Source organism: Frieseomelitta varia, unplaced genomic scaffold (genome assembly GCF_011392965.1).
Source record: "Frieseomelitta varia isolate USP_RPSP 00005682 unplaced genomic scaffold, Fvar_1.2 scaffold_546, whole genome shotgun sequence".
Lineage (NCBI taxonomy): Eukaryota > Metazoa > Arthropoda > Insecta > Hymenoptera > Apidae > Frieseomelitta > Frieseomelitta varia.
The window spans coordinates 835331-857864 of record NW_025110308.1 but is presented as its reverse complement, the minus strand read 5'-3'; the positions used below and the strand labels follow the sequence as shown (position 1 = coordinate 857864).

General features: G+C 43.9%; 1 long non-coding RNA gene across 1 annotated transcript; it reads right to left on the bottom strand.

Moving 5' to 3' along the window:
- Positions 1 to 820: 820 nt before the first annotated feature.
- Positions 821 to 20068, bottom strand: LOC122533707. Its single transcript, XR_006307764.1, has 3 exons — positions 19964 to 20068; positions 12551 to 12552; positions 821 to 831 (listed from the first exon to the last, which is right to left on the bottom strand). It is a non-coding gene; the product is annotated as an uncharacterized LOC122533707 (long non-coding RNA).
- Positions 20069 to 22534: the final 2466 nt, after the last annotated feature.

The following is a 22534-nucleotide window of genomic DNA, read 5'->3' as shown; positions in this document are numbered from 1 at the left end:
CTTCACGAGTTTGTTAATTACAATTCGTTCTTTTCTCCCCTCCATAGAATAACGAGAAATAAATCTTTGTTGGAGAACAAACCGTACTATAATTGAAACAAACGCAGACGATAACGCGTTTGTGTAGTGTCGATATGTATTTACGTACATACGTGTCGTTTCAACTGGACACATCAACGACGAGTTTCTTTCTACCACCGTTGATCGTGCGATAATTACACGATCGTGAACTTTAATGGTAATCAAAACAAATTAGTCGTTTGCCGTGGCATACGGTGATTCATTGTGCACCTCTGTCGACTGGGAATTCCGTTGGTTATGAGCTCGCGCGCTTAACAAGGTTGAACTGTCGAGCTAGATGTTAGAAGGAAGGGTGTTCCAGTGGAAACGAGACGTGGCAAGTCGATCCTCTGGCATTTCAGGTATGAGGAGAAACAAGTTTACATACGCGTTATACATCATGCAACGTTACGAAGTTCCAACGTGCTTCTCGCGCGACTGCCGACATTGCATTCTATGAAAAAGAAAAATTCCCACCCAAGATGCAATCTCGTGTTTGTGAATTTGTAATTTAATTTTTTGAAAGCAACGGAACACCGAATAAAGTTCTAATTGAAGTGCATGTAAAAGTAACTGGAATAAAGGAGCCGCTCGTAACAACCTTCGAGCTCGAGAGGGAAGGATCCTATCTCGGCGAAACAACCACGGACGAAAATAATATCGGACGGACGGTCCATTAAAAAGCAATCGCTATAAAACATCGGGTATCATTACGCGAATTCGCGTAAGGCTATTTCGTTTCGACGTGCAACACGCAAACTGCTCTCCCGACTGTTGTTGGCTACGTGGTAGCTGTCGCGACTGATTAGCGGATTAATCAGGCCGGCGATTTCTTCCGCGTTGCGATCGCGAAACACGTCCGCTTCGATCCGACCTTCGATTCGTCAACCAGACGTTTTTCCGTTTTTTCTTCCACGTAGCCGGTTCGCCTTGTTTTCACGGGCCTCGAGGCCCGAGTGGCATCTCGCCGAGTGGCATCCCGGTTGTCCGCGTCGTTAATTAGTCGCGGTGGAACGCGAGCACGCTCCACTATTTAGATATAAACTCGCGGAATAATTTATCGGCGTTTCACCGAGTTCAATCGGCAGCGAATTAAATCCGCGACTCTGTTAATTCGATTACCCGCAGTTTCGCGACGATCATTTTAAACGGTTAATTAACGCCGCTGCATTTCCCAACGATCATGCGACACGCTCTCTGTCGAAAGCAATTATTTCGTTTCTACGTGCGCGCGATTCGTGGTTAATACGGGTGTTTTCCAATTATCGTTTTATTAATCGAGCAACTAAAAACTTGCCCACGAGAGAACGGCTATTTTTAACCGCGCGTGTATTCCCTATGGACCACACGCACGTTACTCGTAGCCGCGGACGTTTGAAAATGATGGTACTACTTAAATTATAAATAGAGATAGCTCTTACGCTCCTAAGAATATCGAATCTTCTAAGTAACCGCGATTTATCTTACACTTCGTTGTGTTTCTCGTCTAAAAGTTTACACGTATAAACAGCTTAAAACGATTAAAATCACTTGGCAAAGTAGAATGTTGAAATATCGGCATTTCTTTGCCGTTTAATGAATCTGTAAAAAAACTACCACATCCTGTCATTAACCTAGTATCATACGCATGCGATGTCCTATTATATTTAAATACGCCTTGGTTGGTTACAGCGGCATGAAAAAGTATTTCAAACGTGTATAATTTGAATGGAGACGAAAAAACAAATATGGCGAGGTAAATATTCCTGCTTCAAGGTTGGTAATTAAATTGCAACATCCTGTGTATCCTCGGTGACCAGTCGATTGCCAAAGTCGAATCAGAGACGCAGAGAACGCCACGACTCGGGAGAATCGGTCTCCGAGCGGATAGAGGCTCGTAACGGTGTGCAATCACGGCGAATGCCCGCGGAGGAGTTTTAAATTACCGATTATCGACAATCGGGGCTAATTAAAAATGGCGCCGGCGGGAATCTAACTGGGAAGAAAGATTTCCCACCGATGCGATGCGAAGATGCCGTTTCTAGGCTAGAGGGACGACGACTTTAAATACCGTATATCCCAGAGGAAGGCGTGGCTCGTGCCTCGTTCCTCGGCTTTTTCTCCCAGCTACCTCTCCTTCCTTCTTCCTCTTGCCGTTCCACCCTGACCGTTGCACGTTACATAGTAGCGTCGAAACACGCGTTCAGTCGGGGCTGGCCCGACTGGCTCGACTTTCAGCTTATACATAAATTTCTCATAAATAACCAGCCGGATAATCAATGTCGATTATAATTACCTACCGCTTGTATCACCAGCCCTCTGATCGAACGAACCCGGCAACGACCCGAGATCGAATCTTTTCTGTATGAATTTCCAGCAACGAAACGACGCTAGTTGGAAACGATGATTATCGACCATTTAATCAGAAGTTTCGATAGTCTGCAATCGTCATCGGGAATTTCGACATATCAAGATGTTACGAGAGGCATTTGTCCTTTACAAGCGTTTATGATTATATATATAAAAAGGAAAGGATAGAAAAGTGAAAGGCTACTCCAGAGATTCGTGTTTAATCTCGGTAACCTGCCTTTGAAAATGATATTTCTCGATATTATGAGGTGGAAGAGTTAAATTAAACCATGATATGCACGTGGGAAATTTGAACGCGGAGAATATGCGCGTTATAATTCACATGGGTCGTTAATGCCGCATTGTATTGTGTCATATCGTGTTCCTGCCTTCTCTATGGGGGTGCAGTGGAATGTCTAATCTACCCTCGCACAATCAACGTACGTGTGCAATCTTCCTACTGGCAATCGGCCATGTACACGTTTATTGCACCGATGACCTATTTGCGGTAGTGAGCCGTGATTAAAAGAAATACTTCGCCAGTTTACCTCGCGATCGTAATGTGATTTATCAATTTTTAAACAAATCCGGCTCCAGATTAGATCTTTAATTGCCCAATGAAAATCAGATTACAATTTTAAGTTCTACAGTCTTGTCGTCTTGTATCGATCCAATAAATCCTGCGACTGAAAGGGAAAAGCAAGCGCAACAGAAAAGTAGCAATTCCTACAATGGAACTGTGAAGAACGACTGTTTAAGCACGTTCTTTCGCCCTTAAATTAGTTATTAAAACTGGAAAATTTCCGAGATTTAATAGAGTCCGTAGCTTACACTTTTTATTACATTTCTTTACATAATCTTGTGCAGCTTTCAATGGAACTTTCATCACGAGGAAACAAACTTTCAAAAAAGTCACAACGAAGTTCCTTAACAACGGTTAACAAATCAACGCTCAACCCAGTCTTTCTTACTCGACGTACCATGAAGCTTAAATCACGTTCTTTTTCGAATCTTACAAAAACTTTTTTCAAATTTCATCCGCTACGCTCAGCTACAACAAACTGGTAAAATGCAAACATCTTAACCGTGTTATACTCATTTCGACCTAACAATTTTCCAATTATAAGTTTATATAACTTTTTATTATTTCATCTACTCTATTAAACTCCAATAAATAACTGGAGAAGTATCTGTAAAGATTCTAACTATATTACACTCATTGAGGCCTTTGCACAGCATAGACCAATTTCCTAACATTACAGAAGCTTTCTAACCATTCATCTTCTCTGCTTTGCTCTAATAATAACATTCTATCTACATTATGCTCATTTAAGCCTCTTCGTACTACCCAACAATTTCCTAATATTACACAAACTTCCTAGTATTTCGCCTGCTCTACTAAATTCTAATAAATACTTCATAGAATACACTCTAGACACATTGTACTCCATTTCCTGCCATCTAACAATTTCCTCGTTTAAACTCATTGTTTGCAGAAAGATCACGAACAATGACCAAAAAAGAAAAAAAAAGAAACTTCATCGCGTTCAAGTTACAGAATTCTATCCACTAGTGGATTCATTTATATTCCTTTCATTCCCTGCGTAGGCTTAAACCTTCTTTCTCCGAGCAAGACACACGTAAGACGATTTTCACAGACGTTGAACACGAGGATTTCGCAACTTCGTTCCTTCGATTGAAGTTCTCGCCTTTCTTTCCTCACATTTTTGCATGTTGACGACGAGCCGCGATGCAAGTGATTCGCGGCAGAGAAACTGTTATCGCTACTAAACGATTTAGCCTCGTATTGTCCGCGACTTATGCTCGCACGTAGGCGAGCCGGCTCGCTCTCGCTTTCTTGTCAGCGCCGGCCAGTCAATGGAACTCTAACGATTCCTAAGCACCGTTGATTCATAGATGTATTTTTTTACGCTTGGCTAGCAAACCTGAACCTGCTGGACCACCGTCGCAAGCAAACGGTCACGAAGAAGAGAGTAGCACGTGCTTGCTGGTTGGAACGGCCTTCGAACGGGCAAGGAAAGAAAGAAATCGGACCGGAGCGTACGCTAATTAAGGTTGCGCCGCGAACCACGATCCCTTATCGGCAGACTAATCGATCATGATGCTCCCGCTACGTTCGGCTAATCGTGTCTTAATTAGTTTTCCATGCCGATCGCGATTCGGAGAATCGCCAGACGTTACTCGTTACCGGGGCTGACGGCTGCGCTTTCAGCCAAGGTTCGATTAATGGTTGAATTAAGAGGTCGGTGAACTCTACCTTTTTGCTATTTTTGGCGCGATTGTGGCGGCAAATTGAAACTTTCGTTATGCCCTTTTTTACTTTCGTAAGTAGGTGCTATCCTACTGGGATTTTTGGGAAGACACGGAAGTTATTGAAAAATTATAGGAATTTTTAACTATCCTGTCCTGCTATCCTAACTAATCTGTAAAGAATTCATAAATTGAATATTATGTGTGACAAAATTAAAAAAAAGTAAATCATTTTCAACTATGGAGTTAAGCTAGGAATTGTTATTTCATTGTCATCTATCTGCACGAACAATTTCTATAAATTCTCAAGTACTTTATCTTGGTTCAAACGCACCAATCGTTTCCCTGAGATCTAATTTGGTTCGACTAGTATCTAGGTGTTTTAATACCTAAGAATAGAAGCGTACTTTGTAACAGGATAAGCTCGAACCTAGAGGATAATTAACGCTTGGATTTGTGCAAGAAAGCATTCCTAGACTAGCCGATCATCTTTGGTACGAGGTCCGATATTTCCACAAGAAGATGGTCAGCGCTGTACCGCGTAATCGCAGGAGAACCGTTCGAGATCGTAGCCTCGAGGTCGTTCGCGAGACCTCTATTATTCTCGAACTCGAGCAGAATAAGAGCCAGTGAGCTCGAATGTTAAGCCACTCCCACGAGCGCCAGTGCACCGGAATGCGGAACAATGATTGACGGAAATTTGGCTTGGGAACGCCGACACGATAAAGAACGATAAAGAACTCTCACGAACATTTACGTTCCTTCCTCGTAGAAATCGCTCGCTTTCTTTCGACACTGGACAGCGAGTTACAGTCGAACGCCGGTGAACGCGCATCCTCAACGTTCGAAAGGATCGTCGAGAGAATACAGAGAGAAGTACATAGTCATGCGAGGTGAAATCGTTCGACGATCGACCGATCGATCGTTTGCATTGGGCTTCGACGATATCGCGCCCGATCGTGATCGTAGATCGATCGATCAACCGATCGCTACGATCCCTCACCACGATAGAAGAAACGGATTTTATCAACGAATGGTTAAAGTCGAACTTGCCGATTGTTCGCGTGATCCTGCGCTTCGCTTTTTCTTTCGGATAAGTGCATTCCCTTGCTCCGGGCGGCGAGAGTTTCTTGCTACGTGAACGCGTCTTGTTAGTCGAATGCGGCTAATTTGCAAGAACCGCCGTGTGGAAGAAATCGATTCCGGAGATTGTTCAGATTTTTTGTCATAAATTTCTTTGACGAATGTTGTTCGAGTACTTTCCCGGAGGAAACCTACTTGCTTTCGTGCATTTTCATTTTACGTTCGAAATTTTCGAAAACTTGTATTAAATTGTACACATATAACAAAGTTTTTACATGCATGATAAATATTTCTAGTCTTTTCACCTATGAAATTAATATTTTTAGATTTGTTAATGTTAATATCATTGCTGTGAATATTAAATATTAGAAATGCACATTCATAACATTCATTAAAGACGAATAGCAGGTAACATAACCTCTTTGAAACCGCTTTTTAAAAACTAATTTTTCATCGATATTAAATAATCAAAGTATTAGATTTGGTAATTAACAAACAATAAAAAGGAACAGTATAATAAAAACAAAACGAGGCAAATAACTAACCTGTGTGACAACGAAGAGAAGCAGGAAGTTGCATCTATTTGCCAGGATGTCGATGTTGTGACAAAGCTGCGCAATTCTAAAGACGCGAAAGCGCTGGTACGAATCTGGCGCCCTAACCTCGCAAGAAGCACTCGGAGCTACGTGTAATTGGACCTGTCAAGTGGCGCGAGCAACCGTGTTAACGTTTCGTATTGTTCGAGGGTAAAGAGGCTCGGTGACTCGCACGATTCGTCGTCGATGATTACGCGTCGCTTGTTTACTGATTCTCGGCGTCGCGACGCTCGCTCGCGATTCGCGTTCACTTCCTTCGCGGGTACGCGAGCCTTTTGAATTCGCGTTTCCCGGCAATCTCTGGCACAATCCGCAGCGCCCCCTATACGCTTGGCTTAATTCGAGCCCGCCATTTTAGTGGAACGCGCCGAGAGTGGAAATTGGGACGCGACGGGGAGCGTATAATTGCGGTGGAACTCGCGCGAACGTGCAGATACGGATAGAATGTTGCTGCTAGGCACTGTTATACAAATCGACAAGCTATTGTGATACGGTGTAAACGGGGAAATTACTAGGTTGACGCCCGAAAGATGTTAGTTTTTTGTGCCTGCCTGAATGAGTCGCGTGTTATGTGTCGTGTGTTTGTTGGTATGAATGACGCAGAAAGAATGGATGCACGAATTTTGCTTGATTTGGATGCAGTGAGAATGTTACAGGTATGAATGTTTCCTTTGATTTGTTTCTGTTTTACACGTTTCCTGTGCATGACGCGACATCCGGGTTGACATGCTCTTGTAGGTTATGTGTATGACGTAACAGGTATGTCAGTCGAATGTAAGACGCTATTTCGAGAAGATATTTCATGATAATTTGTATGAAATACGTGCGTATATAAAGTTTTACGATATAAAAACGGATATCCTATGAAAATTATTATATACAGTTAATATACAGTTCTGAATCGTTCGTTATTCGAATCTTATTTGCTAAAAGTTACTCTATTCTTAATATGTATGTAAAAGATTCTACGATGAACAAAGTTATCTTAAGTAAGTAAAGGTATATCTGAAACTAGGTCTTACGTCAGTAAAGGTCTCTAAAACTTTCCGGGAAATCCATTAATCTATTTGTGTGATTAAAGAATAAAAGAATATATTTTTATCATAGAGTAACTTTTACTTGATTAATAAATATCACAAGAAATATTCGTATTAATATATCATTACAATTATAATAATTTTAACGACATAGATACGTTATCCTATGATGCAGAAGTTAATAATTTCCAGCTAGAATATTCTTCTTTGAAGTTGAATCTTGAAATTCGTAGAGGAAATCAATCAAGTGTCACTTTGTTTGCGACTCACCTCGGTGAATATTAACGTTAGCCATTTTCGATTAAATATGCGTATTATCAAAGATTGGAAGAATTTTCAATAATTTATTACCGATTAACTGCGCATTTACTTCACTGGAACGCAAAAACGTGCGACTTGAATATTTACGGTCAAAAGTACACACAATTTTTTCGTGTTTTGCGGACCGAGCGTTGTCGGATTATTGAGCACGAAAATTGTTTATAAGGGAGATGTAAGGCCACGCTTGTTTATTATTCTTGACGAAAATTCTCTCGGTGTTCCTTCGGTTAGTTAGGAATATAAGCTCTTGATCGCGCATTATGTTATGCGTTACGACACGGTGGACTTATTACATGCAAATTACTAACATATTGCACACTTAAATGCTGTTGCACAATCGCCGCGTAACGCATGTTCACTTGCGTGTGCGTTGGATGATACTTTGTATCAAGTCCCACCCATTATGCACGGCTATACAAAGATTACAGGAGTCGTAATCATCGAATAATCATTGTTATTAAATACGAGCAGTACTGAGTATGAATAATCGATGAGGCTGGTAAGACCTTGATAAAGACTCCGATTCATTTCGTTTCGTGAAACCAGCTATTGATATCATCAGCAGCTATGAAAGTTTGTGATTTTTTGTTTTGAATATTTTAAAATCCCTGTAAATACTGTAATTTTTAAAATATTAGGTATTCGTGCTTCAAATATATCAGAGACTCGTTAAGTCATTACTTTTTAACATTCTACAAGATTTCAAAAAAGATCTTTCATCTTGATCTAAAATACTAACACTTCATTTTTACTTAAGAAAAAACCGATGCTTATAATATCTCAATTTCTGAATTTTTAAATTCACTTCAGTATTATAATACACAAACGAAAACGTCGATCCGCTTTCATTGAAGAAACCAGATAGCAATATTTCGTATGAAAGAGGCTGTAACATTTTCAATACTTCTCTAAGTGTTCTTATTTGTCGGTATTTCTTGCGAACTTCCTCGCTCAATCAACAGCATCGACAGGATTGCACTTAACATCTGTGCACATCTCGAATAAATCGAACTGCGTTTCCGTTACAGCTAGTTGTTTGTTGCTGGTGCAACAACAGCAAGCACGAAATGCGTTCAAGAAATCGCGGCATCATCAAACATCTCGCTGCTAGACGAAACGATGATGGATAACCATTCGTGATGAAATCATTCGTACATCGGCGAAATGCTGGATACATTGGAACGAGAGAAACGAGGGGATTCCGTTCCGCGTCCGAGCTTAGTGGTCAACGTAGGCTCATTTGCTTTGTACCGTTAGCCTTTAATTACTCATTGATTTATTATTGACCACGATGCATCATTGCATCGCCTTTCGCGCCTATATCCTTTCATTGAGCACGGCGCTCGGCTATGCGAAGGTGTTCTCGCCTATTGACACGGCTTCCTCTGTGAGCTCGATTCGAAATGACAGACGCGTTAATGCATATGTCACAGCTGTATTACGTACTGCCCTGACACTATTAACCAAAGCTGCTATCAGTATGCACGTTGCACAGAGAGAACTCTTTTGCTCGAACGGTCGCGTGCACAGGAAAGAGATTCCTTTTACTAGGTTTCAGATGAAAGTCTGTGAAATCGAAGGTGCAAAGTCGGGGCAATATGTAACAACGTTGTAACAAATGTTAAAATCTTCGAAGCTTTGATCAACTCGTCTTTATTCCCGGGATTTTATATTTTCTTTATTTGTAGATTTAGAATGTTAAAAATGTTGGAGAGGACAGTATTGATTGTTAAAATATTTGTTGAAAGATAGATGTTATTCAGATTCGAATTGTGATAGCGTTTCCACAAGAATATTTCTATACCAGAAGCAATTCCCATTTTCATCGGCAACTTGCACTCTTGCACAGATTCGATCATACATTTCAAAATTAGAACTTTTAAACGTCATTAACTCGCAGCCTTCTTTCTAACGAACCATGCTTCGGAAATTCTCTAGCAAACTGACCATAGATAGCAACTACCTCAACTGTGCTCCGTTAGCCAAACCTGGCCCAATAGATTCGATCAAGAGACCAGATCGTGTCAACAGACAACGAGCAACTTCTCGTTAGGCCGCGAGACAGTGGTGAAAATAAGGTTCGATGTTCACGTAATTGATGGATAATCAAGCCAGACGCAAAGATATCGATCAGCCGTGTCGCGATCGAGCGGTCAGTTTCACTGTTGTCGGATCTAATGGGCCCTCGATGCTTAAGGTGAAAACAGGATGACAGCGTTTATACGGGCGTGCACGGTGCTTTCACCAGAACGGCGGAGGCGCGCGCGGTAACCAAGTTCGCTTCACGGTGATCGTCGGTGACGCGGAGTCGCGCAGCGTCCCAGGCGTTATTAGGAATCGTTATCGAAGACAAGTTCTCAACGGTGCGGCCAACCGATATCGACTTTTTGCCGGCGCGAAGGCATGCATACAAATTACGCCCATTACGGCTCATAGGAGCGTTCACTTTCTAGCGACACATAATAAATTGTCGTCTTCGGGAGAAAACACGCGACGGAAATGCCGACTGGCTATCGGGCCAGGTCCCGATTTTATACGTCTTCCTCGTGCTCCGCCGCTGCAAAGATCGTCGCTTCAAGCTACTTATCGGGCCCGATGGTGAATGGAAATTACGAAGAATCCACCCCGCTGCCAGCTATAAACAACGCGAGTGATTCGTTCTCTTAGATGTTTTGATCTCTTCCTTCGTGGAAGTAATAGAATAAAGAAGAGAAGACGGTATTGTTACAGTATCCTGTGTAACTGGGTGTAGTTTCATGGAAAGAGATGTACAGGATGATAGAACGCGTATATATATATATATATATATATATGTAGATAAGTTGGTACGAACTATTCGTGTTTGATAGAGCAATGAATAAGACGCCCGTATGAGGCGTTCGTTCTTGATAAACTGCGAAGTACCTTGTAATTTGTATTCGCTGTTATAGTCAAGTGTTGATTATATTGCTTTGGTCGAGTGAAAAATGATAGGACGAGACAACGTCGTTTGATACACACGTCGTGCTGTCTGATTATATGTAGTAAGGGAGACTGGCTACGTAATACACAACTAACTCGTGTCGATCAGTATCGCTGACAGCTATATTGTGGAATATTTCGTGAATATAAACGTAACCTTTGTCCGCGTGTATTTGTTTCCGTGCTCGTGTATTAAAAATTATATTAACATATTCTACAATTGCTGCACGACAAGGCGATTGCCATCGACTAAACCCTCACTCGTACCTCGAGGATTACCTAACTGAAATCAAACAACACCCAGTGATTTTCACCTACTCGGAAGATAATAGGCAAACAGGCGTTCTCTCGACGACCATTCATGGAATGTCACGCAAAGACGCAAAGAGAGAAGCCTCGAAGACCATAGAGGGGCAACGTGGAACTGGTATTGCGTTAAGTGCTCATCCGGGACGCGACAAGCATTCGATCTCATCGGTAGAAATAAATCAGAAGCCATCGGTGCTCATCCTGCCGCGGGCTCGGGTCACACTCGAAATATCGGGCTGACATTTAAACGGGCGGCGGGGTCGCATTAGCGCCGCCTAGCCAGAATGACACTCTCAATAATAGATTAGATGTCGGCTAAGTGCACCAACGACCGGCCACGCTGCGCCTCGTGATTTATCGATCGTGGCACGTGCGTGTATCGAGATTTCCACTTCCCGCCCTCTCGTTTAATATCCCGTCGTATAATATCCCGTTTTTCACCCCGAGACGGAAACGGGCAGAATCTTTCCGTTGAAGCGAAAGTGAGAATTAGCGTCAGACGTGGCGAATCGTTTAGTCGAGTCACGCGAACGCATTAAAGATTTATCGATCATTATTGGAAACGGTAATTGACGGCTGAAGTGTTTTGGAGTAAGTTGGAGAAATGGATTAATGCTGTTCCAAGAATGAATACTGTGAAACTTCGTTACGGATAAATACGGTTTCTATATCTAAGTTACTTGAGAGGCAAATTGAATATTTCTTGATTGTTATTTAATTTTGGCTTCTAACTAGACTTCCATTTCATAAATAATAGTAAGTCGTATATCTTGCGAATCTAGTCAAATCAATTGTGTTATCAATGATGACTTTTTGATTTTTGATTCGCGTATTATTCGTCGAATAATAGGTACAATAGTATCATAATAAAAAAAAATACGAATTCTTTTTTTGATCTGTTAAATTTCTGTATATACTTCTGAGAATCAGGTTCGAAGCAACCCTACACGTGGCTTCAATCTCTATGAACCAGTAGTACACTTTATTATTTCACGCGAAATAATAAAATTTTGTAACAGATTACTTCATATTCCTCGCGTTTAAAGCGCCGAGAACGCCTCCACTTGACTTTTCCCGCGAACACTCGTTGTTCCGCTAAAAATAAGTGAAAAAGCGCCGCGGAAGAGGAAACGTCGTTCCCCCAAAAAGGGGTCAATGCCGACGGCGCGAATGAAAAATCACTGAAGAGCGGCTCTCGTCGGGCGACTGGGAAAAAAACTAAGTGGTTTCTATATTATTACAAACCGACGTTCCAGTCACGACGCGTCTCGATCCGTGTCGCGCGTTGTTAATTACAAGTCGGCTCGCAACAGGCACAAAGTCACGTTTTACGTCGATCCAGGGACCTGCTCCCATCCGGTAGCAGCTCCCTGGTCGAGTTTTTTACTCGCACGGTTCATTTCGTGCACGCGATAAATAATAGAACGATAACACGGCTGGCAACATACAAATCAGATCTAATCGTACTTTCATCTAACTAAATGCGACGATCGTGTCTCGAGGAAATCCAACGAGATCTAAGTGGAACCCTTTCGAGTTCGGTTTCCTGACCAACGTTAGAGTAACCCTCGCAAGCCCGGGTACTCCTAATTTTTTTTAAAAAAAGAAGATGGACGATTTCCTAAGCGTTTTCCTAAGGTGATGAACCACGTCTTCATCTGGCGACTCGTGCGCGTGTTTCTAGTTGAGCTTAGTTAACCAGTTGCTCGTGATAAATATGGAATAGAATGGTCTTCAGAGCACGTGCTCGGACGACTCGAGGAAACAGTGAATCCAATCCATTGTGCCTATGTATCAGTGAAAGTCGGAGAGAAGTACATTCGTAGACTTGCGAATCCGTTTTTAGCTATTCGAGAAAAAAGAGCAAACCTAAGCCTGTTGACGGGTTGGAACGTCGTCAAAGCGAAAGAAGCTGTTCGGTCGAGAGCTTGTGCCTCGAAAGGACTCTTAACCTGAAAAACTCGACTCGTGCTTGTTAAAGCAGATGATACGGTGGTGGTCTCGCGAGATCGATTAACTGGTTCGTTTGCAGGATAATTTTTGTAAAACCGAGAGATGAAATGGATGTAGTCGATGCACGAGAGCGACAGAATGTAGGTCGTTCGTTTATTACGAACACACGAGGCGTTTTACGAACTTTTTCGACTCGCGTTGTGGCTTTCCCCGTATGTGAACACATAGGCGTGTGTTTGAGATGGTTTATGAAGGGGGCCTGGCGTGTGCGGCTCTTTCATTTTTCGAGTGATTCACCTCTGTGTAAACCTTCTGACGCTACATTTTTTCCGCATTTACCCAACGTGATAACAAAGCACTGTGCGAGTGTACGTTCTATCGCGCTCTTTATCCGTATTTGAACGATGTAAGTACACCGAAGAAACTTTCTAGATTCCAGGTACCGGCCGAGCATCCAACTACTCGTTACGATGTCCTAAACTTGATACAGTCGTGTTCGAGTGGAAACGACGATGTTATCGAGTTGTCGCTCCTTGAACGAATTGTTAGAACTGGAGCAATAAATTCACGAGTCAGGCTCAACGTTGAATGGAGTTATTCGAACAATAGCCTCTCCATATAATATAAGACGCAATAAAGTTAAGTAACTTAAAGCCTACGAACTTGCGCGAGCATTGGACTTGCCGTAAATTTCGTTATTCACGTGCGTGATTAGTGGTCCAGGGAAGTGAATAACTTCTGTAGCCACTTGTTTAGTTATTGCAGCGAGACGACATGAGTAAACATAAACATAAACTCCAAGGCATTTGCTTTGCACAGTATCTTTTCACTTAACTCTTTAATTTATGAAATCGATGACGCTGCAAGACCGTGCGTCGAATTTAATTTTGAAACCATAATACCTACCAGTTAGCAGGTAACGTACTGGTACGTATTTCGTCGAACGATTAAAGAGAAATTACCAATAAGATATAATATAGAAGTGAAAGGCAACAAAAGACCGAAATAGATTTACAGAACCAGTTCACATTCAAGATTACGGTTTTTCTGAGAGCGAGTTCCCTCGATGGACGGCGATCGTCGAAGTTTCACTTCGCCTTCGCGCGGCATTAATAAATTCCTGATTCCGAGAATCGAAAGGGAGAATTTATAGCGGCGCGAAGGAGGATGGAATCCTCTGACGCCGTTCATCCTCCTGCTTTTCCCCTTATGTTAGCCGAAACTATGTGTGCGTATGTGTATATACATTTCTTCCTCTTCTGCTTCTTCTTTTTCATTTTATTCTTTGTCGTCGTCGTCGTTGTCGTAGTCCTCGTCATCGTCGTAGTAGTCGTAGTCGTCGTCGTCTCGGGGAATGCAGCGAATTAACACGTGAGCGCAGCGAGCGCGAAGTAGAGGCAATAAATCTCCGGCACTTCAGAATTCCGAGCGTGAAACCAGTCTGTCCTTCATCGAGGTTTCGTGTCATTATCATTAATGCGTGAAAGGCACCGGTACGTAGACCGTGTACACGCAGGTGTGCCCATGTCAGACGCGATTCACACGTAGCCACGGTGTGAACCACTGCCAGGATTTCCACCGTGTTAAACTATTATCCGTTCGTTCGTTTCACAACTATCATCGTGCGCAATATCCAGTGGACGTGGTCCGATCCGCGACGCCATGGGAATCTCATTGTTTCAAACGGTACAGATGATCGTTCGAGATTGGTCGATGATCGATTTTTAAATCGAGTTATTCCCGCTGATGGTTATTTCACGATGGTTATTTCACAGCAAGTTTGTTCTTTCCGTGATTTTTAACGTCTACCTCTTAGCTGCCATAATTTAGAATCTAGTCTCTTTAACAAATTATTAAATGTAGACTATTCACGGTTGATAGATGGTCGTCAGATATTTTCACTTATCATAATTTTCATGAGATTCGCGACTGGAAAAGTTTGCCGGAATAAATTTGCACGTGCTAAAAACGAGTGAGTTTCGATATGCATGATCGTCTGATAATTTCGCTGATGCACTTCTGTTTCGCGGATATCGGCGGTATTTCACGGCGAAATCGTCTGTGAATAGCGGAACAAAGAAATCGATACATTTCCTTCGAATCATCTTGGACAAGCAAAGACACGATGAATTAGCAAGAATTCCTTACAACTTGGATATCTCGCTCCGGAGATTGCTTTGTTGTTTCGCAAATAGTCAATTTGATCCAGGTTTCTTGCGGGCGTCTCGCTCGCGGGAAAAGATTGTTGCGAGCGTCGCGGTCCTTGAAGAACGACCTTCAACGGTGGATGGTCGTCGCATCGCGATCGGTGGAACCGGTGCCCTCTTCCTCCTTTTTTCATTCCGTCCCCTCGCGTTCCTCGTGTCCAGCACCGCTGTTACGTCGGTCGAAACGTCGACACTTAAGGGCCGCTACGGTGGACAGATGCGGAGAGATAAGGGGCAAGGGAGGGTATAAGGATCAGGACGAATCTGTCGGCGATCGAGGAAGGATCGTGCGAATCCTAGAACGACACGGAGATGGACGACGTGGAGACACGTCGTCGGGTCTGTCGTGGTGCTTCGCGGCCGACCAGAGCTCGCGCGCGCGCGCGCGCGCACGAGAGAGAGAGAGAGAGAGAGAGAGAGAGAGAAGAGGAAACGAGCCGGAGTGGTCGTCGAGCACCGAGAAGATCTCTTCTCGATCTCGTTTTCTCGGAACTTGGGGACCGCGCGCACGGCTTTCTACAAAGCGTTTTCGCTCGTTCGATATTCCGAATCTGCCTTGGCTCGTGCTCGTTTTGTTCGACCGACCGAGCGTCGCCTTCGTGGCCGCGTTAAAAAGACGTGTTTTTGCTCTTTCCAGATCGGATGTAGCAAACTAGCCTCCCTCTCCGGCCTGACCGCCTCGAGCCACCGGCGACGACGTGTCGGTGCCTATTGACGGCTCAAGAAGGAAATGTTTCCCCCGCGGTACACTACAAGCCACGGGTTCCTAGCAGAAAAATCCCACCTCCGGTTTACCGAGACGAGAAAAAAACCCATGTGATCGTGTCTTTAACGACGCTTTAAGAGCCGCGCGACCGAGCGTACGCGCGCGTACGTAGTACCTCTGCTTGACGGAGTGGGGCGTTATTCGTTCGCGGCTGATGTATTCCGATGGCGCGACGCGATTACGACGCTGGTGACAGACGCGGCGATGGGATTTCTGATTCCTCTGGAACGTAGATCCATCCTTGAGTTCCCTTTCAATTTTTTTTCGAAATTAACCAAGAACGTTTCATACGTTTCATACGAATTTTTCACAGACTGTTAGCTGCTTTTTCGAAAACAGGTAGTAGAATCTCTTATTTCTGTCGATTGGAAGTATTTATCAAAGTATTAATAATTTCGTGTTGTGAAAATCTACATCGCCGAGATGCAACGAAGTGTAATAGTTATTTCCTTGGGACATCAAGCAACACCGGAACTGTTACTTTTGCAACGTGCAGCGTAGTACAGCTGCCGGAGCTCGATGTAAAGCTTAACGACGCACTTCCATTTCCTTTAATCTATCAAATAAATCATTTCCTTCGTTCGCCTAATTAATTCTAACGTGATTGTTAATAAAAATTCCAAACTCGCGACAATTCATTTTTCCCAGGCAGACCACGAAACTTTCGACGTTCCTACTGAATACTCGAAGAAACGGTGTCTCGTATTTCGATTACCCTGATTCATTCGTCCTTGTCCACAAATTACCTTTCCTACGTCGGTTCGTCTCCCTATTGTGCACGCACAAAACGACGAAACGTTCGAGATCGAAAAACGCGTTTTTTTTCTCGTTTTGTCCCAGCTAGTTTTCCCGCATTGTGGCACGCCGATAACAGATGTCAAAGGTTCCTCCGTGCAGTGACCGAATCGTGGGATTTCCTCCCCTCTGATAAACAGCTAATTGTGTATCGCGATTGAACGTAGATTTCCTTCGTCTCATTCGGTGACTCTTTCGGAGGCGAGCTTTCACGTGAACGGGCGAATGGAACGGAGAGATTGAAAGTAGCAAAGAGATCAATTGCATCCGGCCAGGCTTTATCCGCGTTCTTATCGGTAGCCGCCAATCGTTCGACTTAATTAGACCGATTTATGGAATTAACTATCGATAAGATCTTAATTTCCTTATCAGCGTCGATGCCTGTGTTCCCGTCGTTAACAATTTAGATAGATTTGCTCGTTTATCTGGCGCTATCTCTCACGGTGCTCACGGCTATGCTAACGAACGCCTGCGTGACGACGTTTTTCTCCCCTCGGAGTCGCATAAAATTTCATTGGGTTTTTTACATGCATTCCTGATCGTGTGATCCCTTGCATTCTAGCGTGCAACGTTTTCGTGCCACTTTCAACTCGAACGAAATTGTACGCCGATTGAAAATGGAGGTGACTTGACCCGTAAAAGGCTCCGCTACCCCTTAAATTTATTACACTCTGAGTATGATTAATCTCGTTTAATGTAAGAGAGTTTAATGTAAATTAATATCTCTGGCCGTTACGAGGAGAATAGCTTGTAACATTTTATTTGTCTCGCCCAGTACGTAATTACGAATACATTATCGCGAAAGAGATCCCCGTACAATTTCCAGCAAACCAGGCAATTTCGGATACAATGTCTCGCAATCGCCATATCATCTGCGCGACATCCTCTGCGACTCTCAGTCTCCACTGATCACGATGGCCTTTGTGCTGTGCTGCGTTCACGTTGCAACGCGATACTTTCCCCGATTAATCGTTATTATACCCTAATTAAGGGAGATCTATTGTGTCGGACGATCGCGACACTTTGTCAACGAGATATTATCTGCGTGCGAGAAACGACTGGTCTCTGGCCGCCAACGCTCGTTTCCTGCCCGATGGGGAACTCCGATCTCGTGTCTTTGATCCTACGATTATTTCGACAGGATATCCGGAACGGATTGCACGTTGCCAGATAACATTCACCCCCGCGAGCTCGAGGGCGGGACTGAACGTCTCGGGACGTTGGCGCGGCGACGAGCACGCTCGTTAAGCTGCACACCAGCTGATCAGAATTGCAGTCGATCGATAAGAATCTTTGGACAAGCTTTGTTGAACCCCTTTGACTTCGTACAATTAGTTCATTCGAGGGAATAGCTCAATTAAGATGCTCCGCGGAGCACGCGATACACCAAGTACACGAGAAGACAACAAAACGAATTACGTCTCGTGACTAATTCCTCTTGACGCTCGAGGATTTATCGAATAATCTTCTTTTCAAACGATACTTTTCACAGTTATGTGACGTTATTTGGCAAACGTACCAACCGTTTCTGCTACATTTCGAACAACGTTACGTTTAAATATCAGAAAGTGAACGCGTCCACTTTCTACTCCGAGAGCTAAGCAGAAACTACGGATAACCAATAAAAACACGAAGTAATCGAAGGAGAGCCAAGCAGTGTCTAGGTTGCAACAAAACGCGCGAATTATCGCCGGGAACGAACAAACGGAGAGCAAACGGAACTGGCGTGATCATAATTCGAAAATTTACGTAGAAGCGGCGCAGTCAGCGTATTGGCGATCGCTTTGAATAAAAATGCAAAATCAGAACGCACGCCGGCGTGAGGATTATCGGGCAGAACGGGGTCCAGGTGTGACAAGTTAAAAAATATGTCGTAAATTGTACATCGCGAACTTAGACGGCGGGAGGGGACAGCAGGATAAAAGCAGCACGGCGTAGAACGAAACAGAGACACAGACACGGGGGCTTTTATCAGCTGGCGTAAAGTCTCTAGTTTGACGCTAATCCCGGTTGTCGTATCTCCGGTTGGAACACGCGCGAAAAAGGGAGCGGCAAGACGACTCTGCGACTTGTTCGCACGTTATACGAATCACGTCCACGCCGAAGCAGTCCGATTTGCTCTGCCCGACAGTAATCCCTCGCGTGATCACCAACCACATATTCGTCCGGTTACTCGAAACAGATATTTCGTTGGGGTTAATACGTCGATTACACTCCCGCAAACTGGATCGCCGACATTTTCGAGATGTAATACGACGTTTGATTTGCAATTTTCTTTCGCGTCCGCCGAGAGGAACGGCAGAAACGTTCTTGGAATCTTTTCTTGATCGATTTTCGTTCGGTACGAGGAACGAAAAGGAGCAAAAGGGATGAACGTAGAACAATGGATTAACGAGCGACAGATGGAAGTATATATTCGAGTAGCATTACGTACGTTGCTCTGTACAGAGAATGTTTCTTCGTTTAAACGTGAAAAGTTTGAGGTTCAGACTATTTGAATCGCGCGAGATTTTGTTGAACTTGTAAGTGATTGCATGATTATCCAAATGGGATTAGAAATCGTCGAAGTGAAAGAGAGCCTGGTCGTGTCTTTCGACAAGCGTTTCTAATCGTAGCTCGTAAAATTCCGCCAACTACCATCGTCACAAATTTCATCCAATCTACCCGACCGCTTCTCATATATTGGTATCTCCAAGCAAGGAAATGGATTTCTCTTGCATATGCGGAGTCTTTGAATCACGCTGTAAGAGCACTTTGAGGAAGTCTAGCGTCGCTATTAACGAAGCGGCTGTCACGATCGGGACACTTCGTGTATCTCGTATCAGAAGTAAGAAGGAAGTTTCACGAGCGGTTAGAATTTAACTTCACGACGTTCGTTTCCGAAGAAATCGGCGTTCAAGGATCCGAACAAGGAAGTCTCCGGCGAACAGGTTTTTCGGCCGTGAGGTTAGCCACAGGCACGCGCGTACCAGAAAAAGCATTCACGCCTCTCCACGAAATACTCGGCAACGATGAAGAAAAAGAGAGAGAGAGAGAGAGAGAGAGAGAGAGAGAGAGAGGGGAGAAGCGTGAACGGCAAACGTAACGTTTAATAAAGATTTCGCTCGTGTGCCGAGAGCCGCGCGTGGCTGCATATCGATGACAATGATTCAGACAGCCGTGACGCCAGATTCTGTACGTTTTTTTCACCACGGATACGTGATTATTCGTGAAACACTGTGGCTAGTCATCGTCGGGGACCACCCACGCGAATACCGAAGCAATCTCAGCGGCGACCTTGTCAAACGTTCTCGATCGTTGTACCGAATAAAACGAATTCTTTCGCGATACAATGGAAATGGAGGGCCACATAAAAGCAACGATAAGAACCGAACCTCTGGCTGTTCTTGCAGTCTGTGGTTGAAGTTTCTACAATATTGGAACGTTTCACGAACAAAGTACAGCGAAGTACAGACGAAGCTGTGCGATATTTCCAGGCTAATATAATCGAAGTGTATCTATCCGTACGAAGAGGTGTAAACGGATTCAAGGACAAGCGAAAGAGAGAAACAAGATAAAATCGTGGATTTTAAATATCAACGAGGTTTCTTGGTATCTCGTCGCAAAGAAAATAGGGTATAGAATCAGGGAAGAAAGAAATGGCTTGACCACCTTTGCCCCTTTCGACATCCTTCTCTCGTGGCCTCGTCCTTTTGCCTCTTCGTCCCTTACGTTGCCCTTTTTCTCGAGAAGAACCAAGACGGTCGTTCCATTCTCAAGGGTTAACGTGGGCGAATGGGGTTCTTCGTTGGTCGGGAACAAAGCTAAGATAAGGGGACACCTCGGATGAAAGAGGGAAACGAACGAACGCGAAGGGTCGTGGCTGTGGCTGTATCAAAGTGAAACAGAGAGGAGAGGAGAGGCTGTGTCTCTTATCGCGAGCCGAACCGAGTCGAGGCGGGGGACGCTTCGAAGTATTTTTCACGGCAATAAATAATCCGGAAGGAACGTCATTCCTCGAGCTCTGTGACACGGGGCTCTGCGAGCTGCAGGAATAGAGGCGTGCGCCCGATAGCAGATTCTTTCGTTTCTCCCTCGTCCTCCTCAAAGATTCCGTCTCTTTGTTTCTCCACGAATCTTGCTTCGCTTGCCGTCTTTATCTTCGCCGTTGCATCCCTTTCCACCGTCCTCCTCTTCTTTGTCCACCTCTCCCTTCTTCTCTTCTCTCCATTCTTCTCTTCTCTCCGTCTGGGTGATGTATCGGTCCTTTTTCGTCTTGAAGCGATATCTACCTGGAAGTGTCCACCATGAGGGCACGTGGGCCACGAAGGCACTTACACGACCTATTTCGAGGGGGCCGGAGAAATAATGTCTCTCCATTGGTGGGCCCGATGATCGGTCGATTACGAGGAGTGCGGCTCGCGAGTTCCCTCTACGTGGCCCGCGCTGCGGCGGCCCCCTGACTTCCGGTAACGACCTATCTCCGTCGAATGGCGAAAGTCGCTGGATCCGTGATACGTCCGAAGCACCGTATTGCTTGGCTAAAAGCACCGCGGATAAGCGGAACGAAATATATTTTAGACAATACGTTCCGTGCCGTCCTTCCTTTGTCCTACTCGCGTTTTACCGCGTGTCGCGATACCCGATATCTACGTTTCAGGAAAATTGAAGCTTCGAAGCGGCGAATGGTAGATTTATGGGGGGATTTAAGCCCGCTATCGGAGGGATCTTATAATGGACGATTTCACGTGCGAATTAGCCTTGAACACCAGCGTTCTTATCTATCTAGGTGTATGTATGTCGAATCGAGAAAGAAAGAGAGAAACGGTTTTCATTTTGCTATTGCGCGAAAGTCTTCCATGTACGTGTTCGTATATTGGTTGGAGTTTTACCGATGACGTCAATGATTACGAAACGGCGTTTCGCATACAAAACCGCTAATTTCGTCGAGCAATATGGGGGATAACCGGTAAGAAATGCCACCTATCATCGATCGTATCCGTTCTCGAGGCAGTGCGGCGTTTTCGAACAAACACCGACGTTGTTGGAACATGATGTCTCGTGGCATTAGACGGGCTCGCGGTTCAAAAGTTACGTGCAAGCCTTCGGTCTAACCGAAGAAGTCAATCATAACGGCACACCAGAACCTCGAACGAGCGACAATTTCGCATTCAAAGTATCGCAATTGTGGCTGATTGCGGCCGCCCCGTTCGCCGCTGCAACATCGTCGGAGATCACCGGAAGCAAGCCTGTTATTTCAGGGATATCGACTGACATGTACACCGCGAAAGCTAACGGGTTTTTTCGAGGCGACGTTCGGTTATATCGCGATGATCGCCGTAGCCGAACAACGTTCAACAAGTGAGAAATCACACGGAAATAAGCAGTTGCTACATTCTTCCCTTTGTAAATTCCACTTTGTACGGCCACGTTTCGATTCCCGAGGAACCAGGTTAAACGGTAGTACTGTCTGTAATATCGACGAGTTTACGTTGATCTTCTTGTGGATTGCTCATCGTGCAGTCACGACACAGCTATTACCTTGATTGTTTCAGCATTCGCCTTTGATCGTCTTTTGAGAACGATTTGTATATTATTAGTTGTTTCATTGATATGTATTTTGATTTCTTCTTTTTCACTCTTCCAATAGTATATATTATTAAGCAAAATGTCATTCTGCAATAGTTCAACTTTGTAATCTTTGAGAAATTGGAGTATGCATTTAATTTCCAACTCAACACTTCATGAATCTTTATGTAATCATATTTATATATTTATTTTATACAAAACTTATTATTTTATCGAAGAAAGCTCATATCCTACTTTTCAAAAAACTATTGTCAAAACATACTGATAACGGTATATTAC